Source organism: Gopherus flavomarginatus, chromosome 1 (assembly GCF_025201925.1).
Source record: "Gopherus flavomarginatus isolate rGopFla2 chromosome 1, rGopFla2.mat.asm, whole genome shotgun sequence".
Taxonomy (NCBI): domain Eukaryota; kingdom Metazoa; phylum Chordata; order Testudines; family Testudinidae; genus Gopherus; species Gopherus flavomarginatus.
The window spans coordinates 94,330,107-94,343,727 of NC_066617.1; the positions used below are offsets into that span (position 1 = coordinate 94,330,107).

A 13,621-nucleotide genomic window follows, 5' to 3' on the forward strand; every position below is an offset into this window, starting at 1 on the left:
GGGAGTGCAGGGCACTGTGTGTCTCTCTGGGGGGGTACAGAGACTGTCTCTCTGGGGAGCTACAGGCGCACTGTGTGTCTGTGATGAGGTGCAGGGGCGCTGTGTCTCTCTCTGGGGAGGTGCAGGGGCACTGTGTGTCTCTCGGGGGTGAAGGGGCTGTGTGTATCTGGGCGTACAGGGGCACTGTCTCGGGGGTGAAGGGGCTGTGTGTATCTGGGGGTACAGGGGCACTGTGTCTCAGGGGGGTGAAGGGGCTGTATCTGGGGGTACAGGGGCACTGTGTCTCGGGGGTGAAGGGGCTGTGTGTATCTGGGGGTACAGGAGCACTGTGTCTCGGGGGTGAAGGGGCTGTGTGTATCTGGGGGTACAGGGGCACTGTGTCTCGGGGGTGAAGGGGCTGTGTGTATCTGGGGGTACAGGAGCACTGTGTCTCTCTGGGGGGATGCAGAGTGTGTGTATCTGGGGGTACAGGAGCACTGTGTCTCGGGGGTGAAGGGGCTGTGTGTATCTGGGGGTACAGGGGCACTGTGTCTCAGGGGGGTGAAGGGGCTGTGTGTATCTGGGGGTACAGGGGCACTGTGTCTCAGGGGGGTGAAAGGGCTGTGTGTATCTGGGGGTACAGGGGCACTGTGTCTCGGGGGTGAAGGGGCTGTGTGTATCTGGGGGTACAGGGGCACTGTGTCTCAGGGGGGTGAAGGGGCTGTATCTGGGGGTACAGGAGCACTGTGTCTCAGGGGGGTGAAGGGGCTGTATCTGGGGGTACAGGGGCACTGTGTCTCAGGGGGGTGAAGGGGCTGTATCTGGGGGTACAGGAGCACTGTGTCTCAGGGGGGTGAAGGGGCTGTGTGTATCTGGGGGTACAGGGGCACTGTGTCTCTCGGGGGGTACAGGAGCAGTGTGTGTCTCTGGGGAGATACAGGGTTCTATGTGTATCTGGGGGGGTGCAGGGGCGCTGTGTCTCTCTCTGAGGTGGGTGTAGGAGGTTCAGGGGTTGCTGCCTGTGCGAGGGGACGCCTGGGAGGCGGGGGCGGGGCTGCCTCCTCGGCCCAGGAATCCGGCCTGGGCCAGCTTGAGCCGGTCTGAACTGGTTTGTTGAGCTGGCTGAGACAGCAGCTGCCGGTGAGGTGGCTACTGCCGCACCGGGGGTGGCTGGAAGCCCCGCACTGGATTCCAAGCAGAGGTCCTGGACCAGGAGCCTGCCTGTATTTTGGCAGCCAAGGCAAAACCCGGAGCCGCTGTCAATCGCTGCTGAGCAGCATGGCATCTGCGAAGCCAGCCGCTCCCTGGAGCAGGGGGTAGATCCGCCTCCAGTCAGAGATCCACTCCGGGTGTTGTGTCCTGCCGCCTCCTGCTGGGACCGGTTTGGGGAAAGGAGGCCTCAGGCATCGCGTTTCAGGGAGAGCAGCTGGTGCTGTGGTGCAGTGTGGGGGGAGGAGAGCGTCTGCTCTCTCCCTCCCACCCCATGGGTGTGTGGGGGAGGGCAGGCAGTGCAAGGCAGGCCTGGCTTCTGGCTCAGCACCCGATGGCATCATGCGGGAACACCATAAACCCAGCTGTGTACATACACCGCCCTTTGCAGCCCTTACACAGTGCACATGGCACTGATTACTGCCACATATACCACATGCAGCCAGGACATGCTACCCCATGGGTGTAGTTACATGCTACACATGCAAAACTCACACAACATACAAAGTACTCGTGCACATGCTATACAAGTACATAAGCTGCACACAATACCCCACTCAGCGAGCAATGTGCACATGCCAATATATTTCAACAGCTGGAAGCTATTAAGTTGAAAGACATGGGGAGCTGTCTGTCTTTGGTATAACAGGGTGGGAATCTTACTCTTCATTCACTGAGCAAGGAGATTTGTTCTTTTCCGTAATCTTTTATGCGTATGTTTTTTGTCTTAAATAGCATGTTAGAAAAGTGATTATAATTAGATTCTATTAGCCACACCTCTGTTTTCTTTGCACTATGAGAGATTATTGTAAATGCAAACATGAAATTTGATGTATCATTTATCACCAAATAAAAAGAGTAAAGTCATCTGAATCCATTCCTCTAAGAAGTACAAGTGTCTTCATTGAAACGCAGGCTCTGGTTTTGGTGATGGTTTGTTTTTGGTTTGCTTTTGTGTTTTGTCTAGATGTCTATATAATCTCTCTTCTAAAGTGCATGGCACTATCATCTAGGCCAAGGGCAGGCAAACTTTTTGGCCTAAGGGCCACATTGGGTTTCCAAAATTGTATGGAGGGCCAGTTAAGGGAGGCTGTCTCTCTCCCCAAACAGCCAGGCATGGCCCGGTCCTCGCCTCCTATCCAACCCACCCCCCTCCCCCTGCTTCTCGCCTCCCAGTGGCTCCCCCAGGACTCTTACCCCATCCACACACACCCGTTCCCTGTGAACCCCCCTGGGACTCCTGCCCCATCCACTGCTCCCTGTCCCCGACCAACCCCAGACCTCTCACCCCTGACTGCCCCCTACCGCCACATCCAACTCCGCCTCTCATTCCTGACTGCCCCCCTGGAACCGCTGCCCCATCCAACCCCCCCTGTTCCCCACCCTCTGACCACCTCGACCCCTATCCACACCCCCGCTCCCTGACAACCACCCCAACTCCCCTGCCTTCTATCCAACCCCTTACTGCACTGCACAGAGCACTGGTGGCGCTACAGCTGCGCCATCCAGAGCACCGGGTCAGGCCACAGCTCTGTAACTGAGCTGCCTGGCCGCCCAGAGTGTTGCACCGGCGGCACAGCTTGCTGAGGCTGTGGGGGTGGAGAGACAGCAGGGGAGGGGCAGGGGTCTAGCCTCCCGTGCCAGGAGCTCAGGGGCCGGGCAGGAGGGTCCCACGGACCGTAGTTTGCCCACCTCTGATCTAGGCATTAAAATAAATGACACGTGCATTGATGTTCCTCTTATTCTCCTTTGCAGAGGATTCCATTCACTAATAGACCTCATCAGTTAGTAAATGTTTCTTGATTCATTGCATTACTTTGTTATATTTTCTGGACAAACCCAGAACAATTGACTATAACAGGGGTAGGCAACCTATGGCACACATGCTGAAGGTGGCACTCGAGCTGATTTTCAGTGGCACTCACACTGCCCAGGTGCTGGCCACCAGTCCGGGGGACTCTGCATTATAATTTAATTTTAAATGAAGCTTCTTAAACATTTTAAAAACCTTATTTACTTTACATACAACAATAGTTTAGTTATATATTATAGACTTATAGAAAGAGACCTTCTAAAAATGTTAAAATGTATTACCGGCACGCGAAACCTTAAATTAGAGTGAATAAATGAAGACTCGGCACACCACTTCTGAAAGGTTGCCAACCCGTGGACTATAACCTGAAAAAATAATACAATTTTAGCAGTTAGTACATTTGGCTGCCCATACAGTATATTACTTTCATGTAGATCAATAATATCTTTGCAACATTACAGTCAGGGCCAGCTCCAGGTCACAGCGCGCCAAGCGTGTGCTTGGGGCGGCATGCCGCAGGGGGCACTCTGCCACTTGCCGGGAGGGCGGCAGGCGGCTCTGGTGGACCTCCCGCAGGCCTCCCTGCGGAGGGTCCACTGGTCCCGCTGTTCCAATGGAGTATCTGCAGGCACGCCTGCGGAAGGTCCACAGGAGCTGCGGGACCAGCGGACCTTCCACAGGGACGCCTGCAGGAGGTCCACCAGAGCCGTGGGAGCGGCGAGCGGCAGAGTGCCCCCTGCGGCGTGCCGCCGTGCTTGGGGCGGCGAAATGGCTAGAGTCGGCCCTGATTACAGTCATGTATTTACAATAAAGTCTTGGATTTAAAGTGCTGCACCACAACCACATAAGGCATATTAAAGCGCTGCCCGTGTAAACTAGCCCTCATTTACATCAAGGTCATTTATACCCTCTGAAAGTATAAAGGGGTCTCAAAGTGATGTAAAGTGACCCTTGGTGTAAATGAGAATAAAGCCTGACATCTTTTTATACGTTGTTCCATATTTTTTTCCATTCTTTTTTCTGAGCAGATGTGACTTCTGTTCCTGATGTTCTTTTGTTCCTCTTATTGTATCAGGTTGGAAGAGGAACATAAACTCCCTATCCACATTTCAGTCTGATGGCTAATTCACTCATCTCATAGTAATGCTGAGCTACAGGAGATCAGTCTTTCTTTCTCTTTATTGTTATCTGCCTCCCCCCCTCCCCTTTTTTTAAATCTCTCCATCTGTCTTTGATCTCTTCCAGCCTGTCTTTAATCTCTGTCTCTTTCATTTCATTACCTCCTTCCCCTGATAACACAGATAGGCTGAGGACACACCCCATCAATCACTCAATGGCTTGGTTATTTTGTTCCCCTCCCCTCTAGGGTGTGCCTATAGGAGATTGTTTTGGGAAATTTCACACCATCCTACTACCACCAGTGCAGCTCCATGAGTGGTAGCAGGGGTGAGTGCTGGTAGAGGCAGGGCATTTTATTGCTGTGTTGTCTAATGGTATGTCTGGATTCTATGCCACTGTAGCCTCCTAATGTAGATGCAACCTATACAGAAAGAAGGAGTGTTTTTGTTGGTGTAGGAATACCACCTCTCCAGACATTAGTTATGTTGACAGAAGCCCCCTTTTGTCAACATAGCTGCATTTACACTGGGAATTTTACTGTGTCTGTCAGGAGAGTGTGTTTTTTCCCTCATCCCTGACTTGGGTTGCCTATTTTGGTTGGCTGAATTCCTGGAGATTTCATCACATGACATAATCTTTAATTAAAGATTAATCTTTAATTCCTGGGGACTCCCAGAGAATCCTGGAGGGTTGGCAACCCTGCTAGCTATGCCAACATAAAAGTTATGTGCAGACCAAGTCTCATCCTGCATAGACCAGGACCCAACAGGACAGTGATAAAAATGCCAGTGACTGTCTGAAACACGTCTACAATAGTGCTACCATAGGTGGAACATCCCTAGTAATAGTACAATGGTAGAAATTTTCTTTCTTTCCGCTTATCTAATGTAGACAAGCCCTAGGGAAGGGGACAGAATCAGTGCATATACTGTCTTGTTCTCCACAAACTCAAGGAACCAGACATTCCTGGGCATGAAAAAATAGACTTTTGTAGTCATCAAAACTAGATGAAGGCTGTTGGAGGTCCTAAGCACACTATGACATGGGATCCCCTGTGTTTTTCACCATGTGACCACACATATGCACCATTATGGCCATGCTTGCCACTTGGAATGGTAAAGTGGTGGTCAACAATGACACAGGGCCCACTTCATTCCCCAGAGTAGGTGCAAAGTCTCCTATCCCTCCCTAGCAGCATGGATGGCAGCAGAGACCGCTTCCTTCCTTCCCCAACAGATAAGGAGGCTCCGTAGTACTCCAGCATCTGGGGTACATCTGCTTGGGTATGTAGGCCAGTTTTGCTGCACTCTTCTGCTGTGCTCTGTCTTCTGATGGGTGGTGCTGACAGGGAATGAGAACAGTGAATCTTGGCAGTAACACTTCCTTGAGATGCATAGGACAGTCCACTGTTCCCAGAGCTATTATTATTTCAAGCTCTCTGCAGACTCACGCAGACAACTCTGCAGCAGTTACACTTGGTTCATGTTTACAAGCTTTTCTTTACAACCATGAAGACTAGGAACTTAGTTTGTCTACATGGCAAGTTACTATGTGGCAAGCCAGAGTGTGAAGCTACAGCAAACCATCTGGCCGTGCAGTAAAGTCTTCACTCTAGGACTTTCAGTGGGCTGTAGCAGTGTCCACACAGAACATTACTGTGCAGCAAAGTGATATGTGGTAGATTCACACCCTGGCTTGGAGCACAGTAACTTGCTATGTTGACAAGCCCTTTGCTTTCATTTGTTAAAATATTAGATTCTAGTGTAATCACATGACTCCCAAGAACCAGGGCCCTAAGCGTGAGCATGCAGCACTTATGCCTTCATCTTGCCCTGGTAGTCATATAGACTCACAGACTCCTAGACTTTAAGTCAGAAGGGACCATTATGATCATCTAGTCTGACCTCCTGCACAATGCAAGCCACACAATCTCACCCATCCACTTCTATAACAAACCCCTAACCTATGTCTGAGTTATTGAAGTCCTCAAATGGTGGTTTGAAGACCTCAAACTGCAGAGAATCCTCCAGCAAGTGACCCGAGCCCCATGTTGCAGAGGAAGGCGAAAAATCTCCAGGGCCTCTGCCAGTCTGCCCTGGAGGAAAATTCCTTCCCGACCCCAAATATGGCGATCAGTTAAACCCTGAGCATGTGGGCAAGACTCACCTGCCAGCACCCAGGAAAGAATTCTCTGCAGTAACTCAGATCCCAATCCATCTAACATCCCATCCCAGACCACTGGGCATACTTACCTGCTGATAGTCAAAGATCAATTGCCAAAATTAATTGCCAAAATTAGGCTATCCCATCATACCATCCCCTCCATAAACTTATCAAGCTTAGCCTTGAAGCCAGATATGTCTTTTGCCCCCACTACTCCCCTTAGAAGGCTGTTCCAGAACTTCACTCCTCTATTGGTTAGAAACCTTCGTCTAATTTCAAGTCTAAACTTCCGAGTGTCCAATTTATATCCATTTGTTCCTGTGTCCACATTGGTACTAAGCTTAAATAATTCCTCTCCCTCCCTAATATTAATCCCTCTGATATATTTATAAAGAGCAATCATATCCCCCCTCAGTCTTCTTTTGGTTAGACTAAACAAGCCAAGCTCTTTGAGTCTCCTTTCATAAGACAGGTTTTCCATTTCTCAGATCATCCTAATAGCCCGTCTCTGAACCTGTTCCAGTTTGAATTCATCCTTCTTAAACATGGGAGACCAGAACTGCATACAATACTCCAGATGAGGTCTCACCAGTGCCCTATATCACGGTACTACGCCTCCTTATCTTTGAGGAAATACCTCGCCTGATGCATCCTAAAACCGCATTCGCTTTTTTAAGGGCTATATCACATTAGCGGCTCATAGTTATCCTGTGATCAACCAATACTCCGAGGTCCTTCTCCTCCTCCATTACTTCCAACTGATGCGTCCCCAATTTATAACTAAAATTCTTATTATTAATCCCTAAATGCATGACCTTGCACTTTTCACTATTAAATTTCATCCTATTACTATTACTTCAGTTTACAAGGTCATCTAGATCTTCCTGTATTATATCCCATTCCTTCTCTGTTTTAGCAATACCTCCCAGCTTTGTGTCATCCACAAACTTTATTAGCATATTCTCGCTTTTTGTGCCAAGGTCAGTAATGAAAATGTTAAATAAGATTGGTCCCAAAACTGATCCCTGAGGAACTCCACTAGTAACCTCCTTCCAGCCTGACAGTTCACCTTTCAGTACGACCCGTTGTATTCCTCCTTTAACCAGTTCCTTATCCACCGTTCAATTTTCATATTGATCCCCATCTTTTCCAATTTAACTAATAATTCCTCATGTGGAACCGTGTCAAATGCCTTACTGAAATCGAGGTAAATTAGATCCACTGCATTTCCTTTGTCTAAAAAATCTGTTACCTTCTCAAAGAAGGAGATCAGGTTGGTTTGGCACAATCTACCTTTTGTAAAATCATGTTGTATTTTGTCCCAATTACCATTGACCTCAATGTCCTTAACTACTTTCTCCTTCAAAATTTTTTCCAAGACCTTACATACAACAGATGTCAAACTAACAGGCCTATAGTTACTCGGATCACTTTTTTTCCCTTTCTTAAAAATAGGAACTATGTTAGCAATTCTCCAGTCGTACAGTACAACCCCTGAGTTTACTGATTCATTAAAAATTCTTGCTAATGGGCTTGCAATTTCATGTGCCAGTTCCTTTAATATTCTTGGATGAAGATTATCTGGGCCCAATGATTTTGTCCCATTAAGCTGTTTGAGTTTGGCTTCTACCTCGGATGTGATAATATCTACCTTCATATCCTCATTCCCATTTGTCATCCTTCCATCATCCCTAAGCTCCTCATTAGCCTTATTAAAGACTGAGGCAAAGTATTTATTTAGATATTGGGCCATGCCTAAATTATCTTTAACCTCCATTCCATCCTCAGTGTTTAGTGGTCCCACTTCTTTCTTTGTTTTCTTTTTATTTATATGGCTATAGAATCTTTTACTATTGGTTTTAATTCCCTTTGCAAGGTCCAACTCTACACGGCTTTTAGCCTTTCTCATTTCATCCCTACATGTTCTGACCTCAATAAGGTAGCTTTCCTTGCTAATCCTGCCCATCTTCCGCTCCTTGTAGGCTTTCTGCTTTTTCTTAATCACCTCTCTGAGATGCTTGCTCATCCAGCTTGGTCTACAACTCCTGCCTATGATTTTTTTTCCCTTTCTTGGGATGCAGGCTTCTGATATTTTCTGCAACTTTGACTTGAAGTAATTCCAGGCCTCCTCTGCCTTTAGATCCACAAGTTCTTCAGTCCAATCCACTTCCCTAACTAATTTCCTTAATTCTTTAAAGTTAGCCCTTTTGAAATCAAAAACCCTAGTCGCAGATCTATTTTTGTTTATCCTTCCATCTAGTTTGAACTGAATTAGCTCATGATCACTTGAACCGAGGTTGTCCCCTACAACCATTTCTTCTGTGAGGTCCTCACTACTCACCAAAACCAAATCTAAAATGGCATCCCTCTTGTTGGTTCTTCAACTACTTGGTGAAGAAATCTATCAGCTATCACATCCAGAAAAATCTGAGCCCTATTATTATTACTAGCACTTCTCCTCCAGTCTATATCTGGAAAGTTAAAGTCTCCAATGATCATACAATTCCCATTAGTGTTTACTTCATTAAAAACATTAAAGAGGTCTCTATCCATATCCAGATCAGTTCTCGGCGATCTGTAGCACACCCCAAGCACTATCTCCGGGGAGGCTCTAGTAGCTTTCTTTCCCAATGTGATTTTTGCCCAGACAGACTCTGTCTTATACATTCCATCACTTCTTATTTCTTTACAGTTAACCTCATCATTGATATACAATGCTACTCCACCACCTTTGCCTTTATTTCTGTCTTTCCTAAACAGCACATAGCCTTCAATACCTGTACTCCAGTCATGACTACTATTCCACCATGTTTCTATTATCCCTATAACATCTGGTTTCACTTCCTGCACCAGTAGCTCTAGTTCCTCCATTTTGTTACCTAGGTTCTTGCATTAGTGTACAGACATCTTAATTTGTGCCATTTGGGTTCACTGACATTCTTTATCTGGTTAGGCACAGACATTCTACCACCAGTATTACTTATTAGACTGGTATCTACACTACCCTTCCTTCTTATGTCCATTCTTCTGCCCAAAGCTGTATCCTCTCTTCCTTTGTTTTCTTCCTTCTCAATGTTCCTAGTTCCTAGTTCCTCCCCCAAATTCCTAGTTTAAAGCTCTCTTAATCAGTTATGCCAACCTCCATCCTAGAAGTCTATTTCCCTCCTTACTCTGGTGAAGTCCATCCCAAGAGAACAGTCCTCTGTCCATGAATGCTTCCCAGTGGCCATACATCCCAAAGCCCTTCTTATAGCACCACTGCCTGAGCCATCTGTTGATCGCCATAATCTTGTCACACCTTTGTTGCCCTTCTGTGGGAACAGACAGAATCCCACTGAAGATCACCTGAGCCTCGATTTCCTTAAGCGTCTTCCCCAGCCTGGCATAGTCTCCCTTGATACGTTCCAGTGAGAATCTAGCCGTATCATTTGTTCCCACATGACGGACAATCAACGGATTCTTTCCCGCTCCCGTTCAGATTCTTTTCAGCCTCAGATCCACATCTCGTATCTTAGCACCTGGCAGATAGCACACCCTCCTGTTCTCCGGATCAGCTCTAGTTACAGGCCTCTCTATTCTTCTCAGTAAGGAGTCCCCAATCACGTAGACCTGCCTTTTCCTGGTGACAGTGTGATTCTCCGGTCTATCCCCTGCTCCCACTGGCTGCAAGTCCTCTCGATTCCTATTTGCCCTTGCAATCCTCCACAACCCATCCCGTATCCTTCTGAGGCTCATATTTGGTGTTGTCTCCATTAACTCTTTCCCTCTTCCTGTAGGGCTAGCTGCTCTTCTTTTTTTCCTTGCCCTCTCACCTTCAGCGACCACCTGCTGTGCCCCTTCTTCATTTTCCAAATCTGCAAACCTGTTTCTGAGCTCTATTTCTCCTTCACTGGGCCATCTTTTCCTCTGCCTGGTTCTCTTAGACACATGCTTCCACCGTCCACTTTCCTCACCCAGCAGTCTCTCCTCAGAATTCTTTGGTCCTGCTTCCATCTGCAAGTCTGAGATTATCCCTTCAGTCTCCTCATGTCTTTGCTCCATCATCTGCTCGAACCCCCTTCTAAATTCAACCAGAGTTTCCACCTGCATCTCCAGTCCTCAGATCTTTTCTTCCATCAGCTCTATCAGGCGGCACTTCATGCAGACAAAACTCTTTTCAGGTGCCCTCTCCAGGATCATGTACGTGCCACAGCTTCCACATCCAGTCATCCTCATTGTGTCTTTCACTGCTGCCTCTGTATCGGTTATAGCCTTCCCACCTAAAACCTGTTAGTTAAAGAAACACAAACCAAAACAAACTGCCAACAGGCACCAGAACATTGGCAGACCACCACCCACTCCCTTCACTAGCCTGTCAGTTCCTCTGCCTAGATCTCTAAGTCTCCCCCACAAACTCCCAGTGAAACTCCCTTGTTTATAGCTGTTTGCTGGCTGCTGTGCCACTGCAGCTGTCTATGCTGCTGCCTGACTGATTCTGAAGGCTTGTGAGGAACACGGATGAATTAGATCCATGAAAGCCTGTAGTCCTGAATCAAGAGCCTCAGTTTCCCTGGGGCAATGCAGAGTTTCCAGAGCTGAAGCTCACAACACACAGCTCTAAGAAATCAGTAAACACAAAATGGAAAGAGAAAGATCAAGGAATTTACTTGGGAATAAACAGAAGTTATAAAACTTACCAGAAAAAAATGTATTAAATGGTGTGGTTCTGCCCAATTTGTTGTGGGAGGAGGGAGGAAACCATCTCTGCCTCCTTTATCTTAAGATTATGGTGCCTTGGTAAAATATTTATTATACCTGATAAAGTCAGCATTCCTGGTAGATATGACCAATGCACAAAAACTGGATATGGAGAGAATTCTACTATGCACAAGCACCTCAAGGGATTTAGATAACCTTCTAGTAAAGCATGTGTCATTGGCAGCTGTGTGTGTCTGTGTGTGTGTACTGCTTCAAACATAGTTTACTTTGTCTTGATTTGTTAGATTTGAAGATCAGCACATTTTCACAAGAAAAACAAGTTCTTAAAATCAAAACCAACATCTCCCTTTTGCTTTGAGTGTCTTCTTCCACACACCCGTTCTCAGAATGTTTATTTTTTGTAATATTCAGGGGAGAGTGATAGGGAGATGGTGATGTTGGGTTTTTGTGTTTTTGTTTTGTTTTTTGTTTAGGACAGATATAAATAGCTCAATTTTCACACATACTTTGGAAGAAATAGTATCTTGTGGGCATTGTCACAGCTGTAAATTATAAGCTTTTGATATCATAAGTGTGAGATGACTTGTTTTTATTAGCATGAGAACAGACGGTTAAGTGACTTGTTGAAGGTCACACTGTAAGTCATTGCCAGGGCTGGCTCTACAGTTTTCGTCGCCCCAAGCAGCACGACAAATTGCCGCCACAGGCAGTGGGGGCAGTCCATGTGCCCTTAGGGCGGCAGGCGCGTTTCCACGGAGGCGGCAATTCGACGGCAGCTTCTATGTTTAGCTGCAGACGCTGCAGACAGCTAAACATAGAAGCTGCCGCCAAATTGCCGCTACCGCGGAAACGCGCCTGCTGCCCTAACGGCACACGGACTGCCCCCGCTGCTCACAGCAGCAATTCAGCACGCTGCTTGGGGGCAAAACAACAGAGACTGCTGCCCCTTGCACATTGCCGCCCCAAGCACCAGCTTGGAATGCTGGTACCTGGAGCCGGCCTAGTCATTGCCATTCTGAGTCAGAAAGGAGAACACTGATCACTTGACTCCTAACCACCAGACCATGGTGCTTTTCTAAGATTACAATATATTTTGCATTTTAAAATAAAACTAAAAGTCCATTCTTTTTTCATTTAACTACAAAGATTAAAGAGTTCAGGATTTCATATCTCCCTAGCCAGAGTTGAGAATACTACAGGCACCTGAATCAATGAATCAGTAAAATATTCTACTGTCTGTGCCTCTAGTGTTATCAGCTGTTACCTAGGAAACAAAGACCCCTGGATCTGGGTCCCGACAGGTAAATGAAAGAGCAGTATTGTCCTTTTAACAGGCACATGTATTAGTAATTTTCAAGTCTGTATAAACATTCTGTAAATGATTTATTTAGGGTTGTTAACACCCACAAAGGAGCTTGCAACTACATTAAATATCCTCAAGTCATTTCATGTTTTTGAGATATAAAACTGAGGCCCTACCAACCTGTTGATTATTAAATATTTTTGTGGCATTCCCCACTCCCCCTGAAAGAATAGGGGTGTAAACCTAGTGTCTTGGCCAGATTCTTATTTGGGCAATAATATTTGGTTAACCTTAGATTCCTATTGCCTAAACTAATATGTCCTAAACTGTTCTGTAGTGTTACCGTGCAGAACTAAATAGCTATTGTATTCTGCCCCAGAAGTGACTGCATTATAATGGTGCATGAATAGACACAGCTGGATACAAGAGAGTGACCAGTCGTCCCCCTGCCAAAATTCTGATAGTAGGGCTATCTGTAGGATTTGTGGAGTTATGTGCAAAGTAATGTGCAGATCTCCATTCATTTCCCTCCCTAGAAGAATTTCCTCCCTCAGTTGTCTCCCATTTACCTTCTTTGCAAAGCTTTGGTGACCATCTCTCCACCATGACAGACTATCTGGGAATTCAAAATGTACTCGGCTCCTGAACCTGACAAATATTGTTCATTCTGACTGCAAGACTTTCAAAAGTGCAAGTTTCTCTTTAAGTTTATGGCCAAGGACAAATGATCCTGTTGTCCTGCCTGGGGGGGACAACCTGTCTGATATGAGCCTGGAGTCTTCCTCCCAACCATGCTGTTTGTAAGGGCTGGATTTCTCTTGTTCTTAGATGTTGACCAAAGATCTCCCCAGAGATTCAGCTGAATTTATAGGGCAGAGACTCATTTACAAGCCACACACCTACCTCACTCCATGCCCCCTTCACATCTGGCTCAAAGTGAACCCTAATGACAAAGAAAATTTCAGGTTATGGTAGAAAAGTTTCAGGTTATGGTATAATATAGCAAAAAGTGTTCCATATGTAAAAAAATGGCATGTGATGGGATATACAAACTGTGACCCTGGGGAATCTGTAGAATTTATGAATTCGCATTGATAATGTGAAGTTGTTATTAAACTGCTGTATCATCCAAAGCCCCTATGGCTGTGTATCCACCTTGGGCTGACAGGAGCTGTATCACCTACAGACCAGACTAAGAACAATGGAGAGCACTTAATTTTAAAGGCCAATCGAGATGCTGAGGAGATTGGCTTTAGCTGGGCTCGAGCTGGGAAGAGTCGCTTGCTCCAGCTTGTCTGTAGGGAGCCATGGGTTTGCAGAGTGGAAAGTTAGCAGCA

The 13,621-nt window shown here is 46.6% G+C and overlaps 1 long non-coding RNA gene across 1 annotated transcript; it reads left to right on the top strand.

Moving 5' to 3' along the window:
* The first annotated feature begins 298 nt into the window (after nucleotides 1-298).
* LOC127052333 (uncharacterized) lies at nucleotides 299-1,003 on the top strand. Its single transcript, XR_007774725.1, has 3 exons — nucleotides 299-388; nucleotides 537-640; nucleotides 829-1,003. It is a non-coding gene; the product is annotated as an uncharacterized LOC127052333 (long non-coding RNA).
* The last annotated feature ends 12,618 nt before the right edge of the window (nucleotides 1,004-13,621 follow it).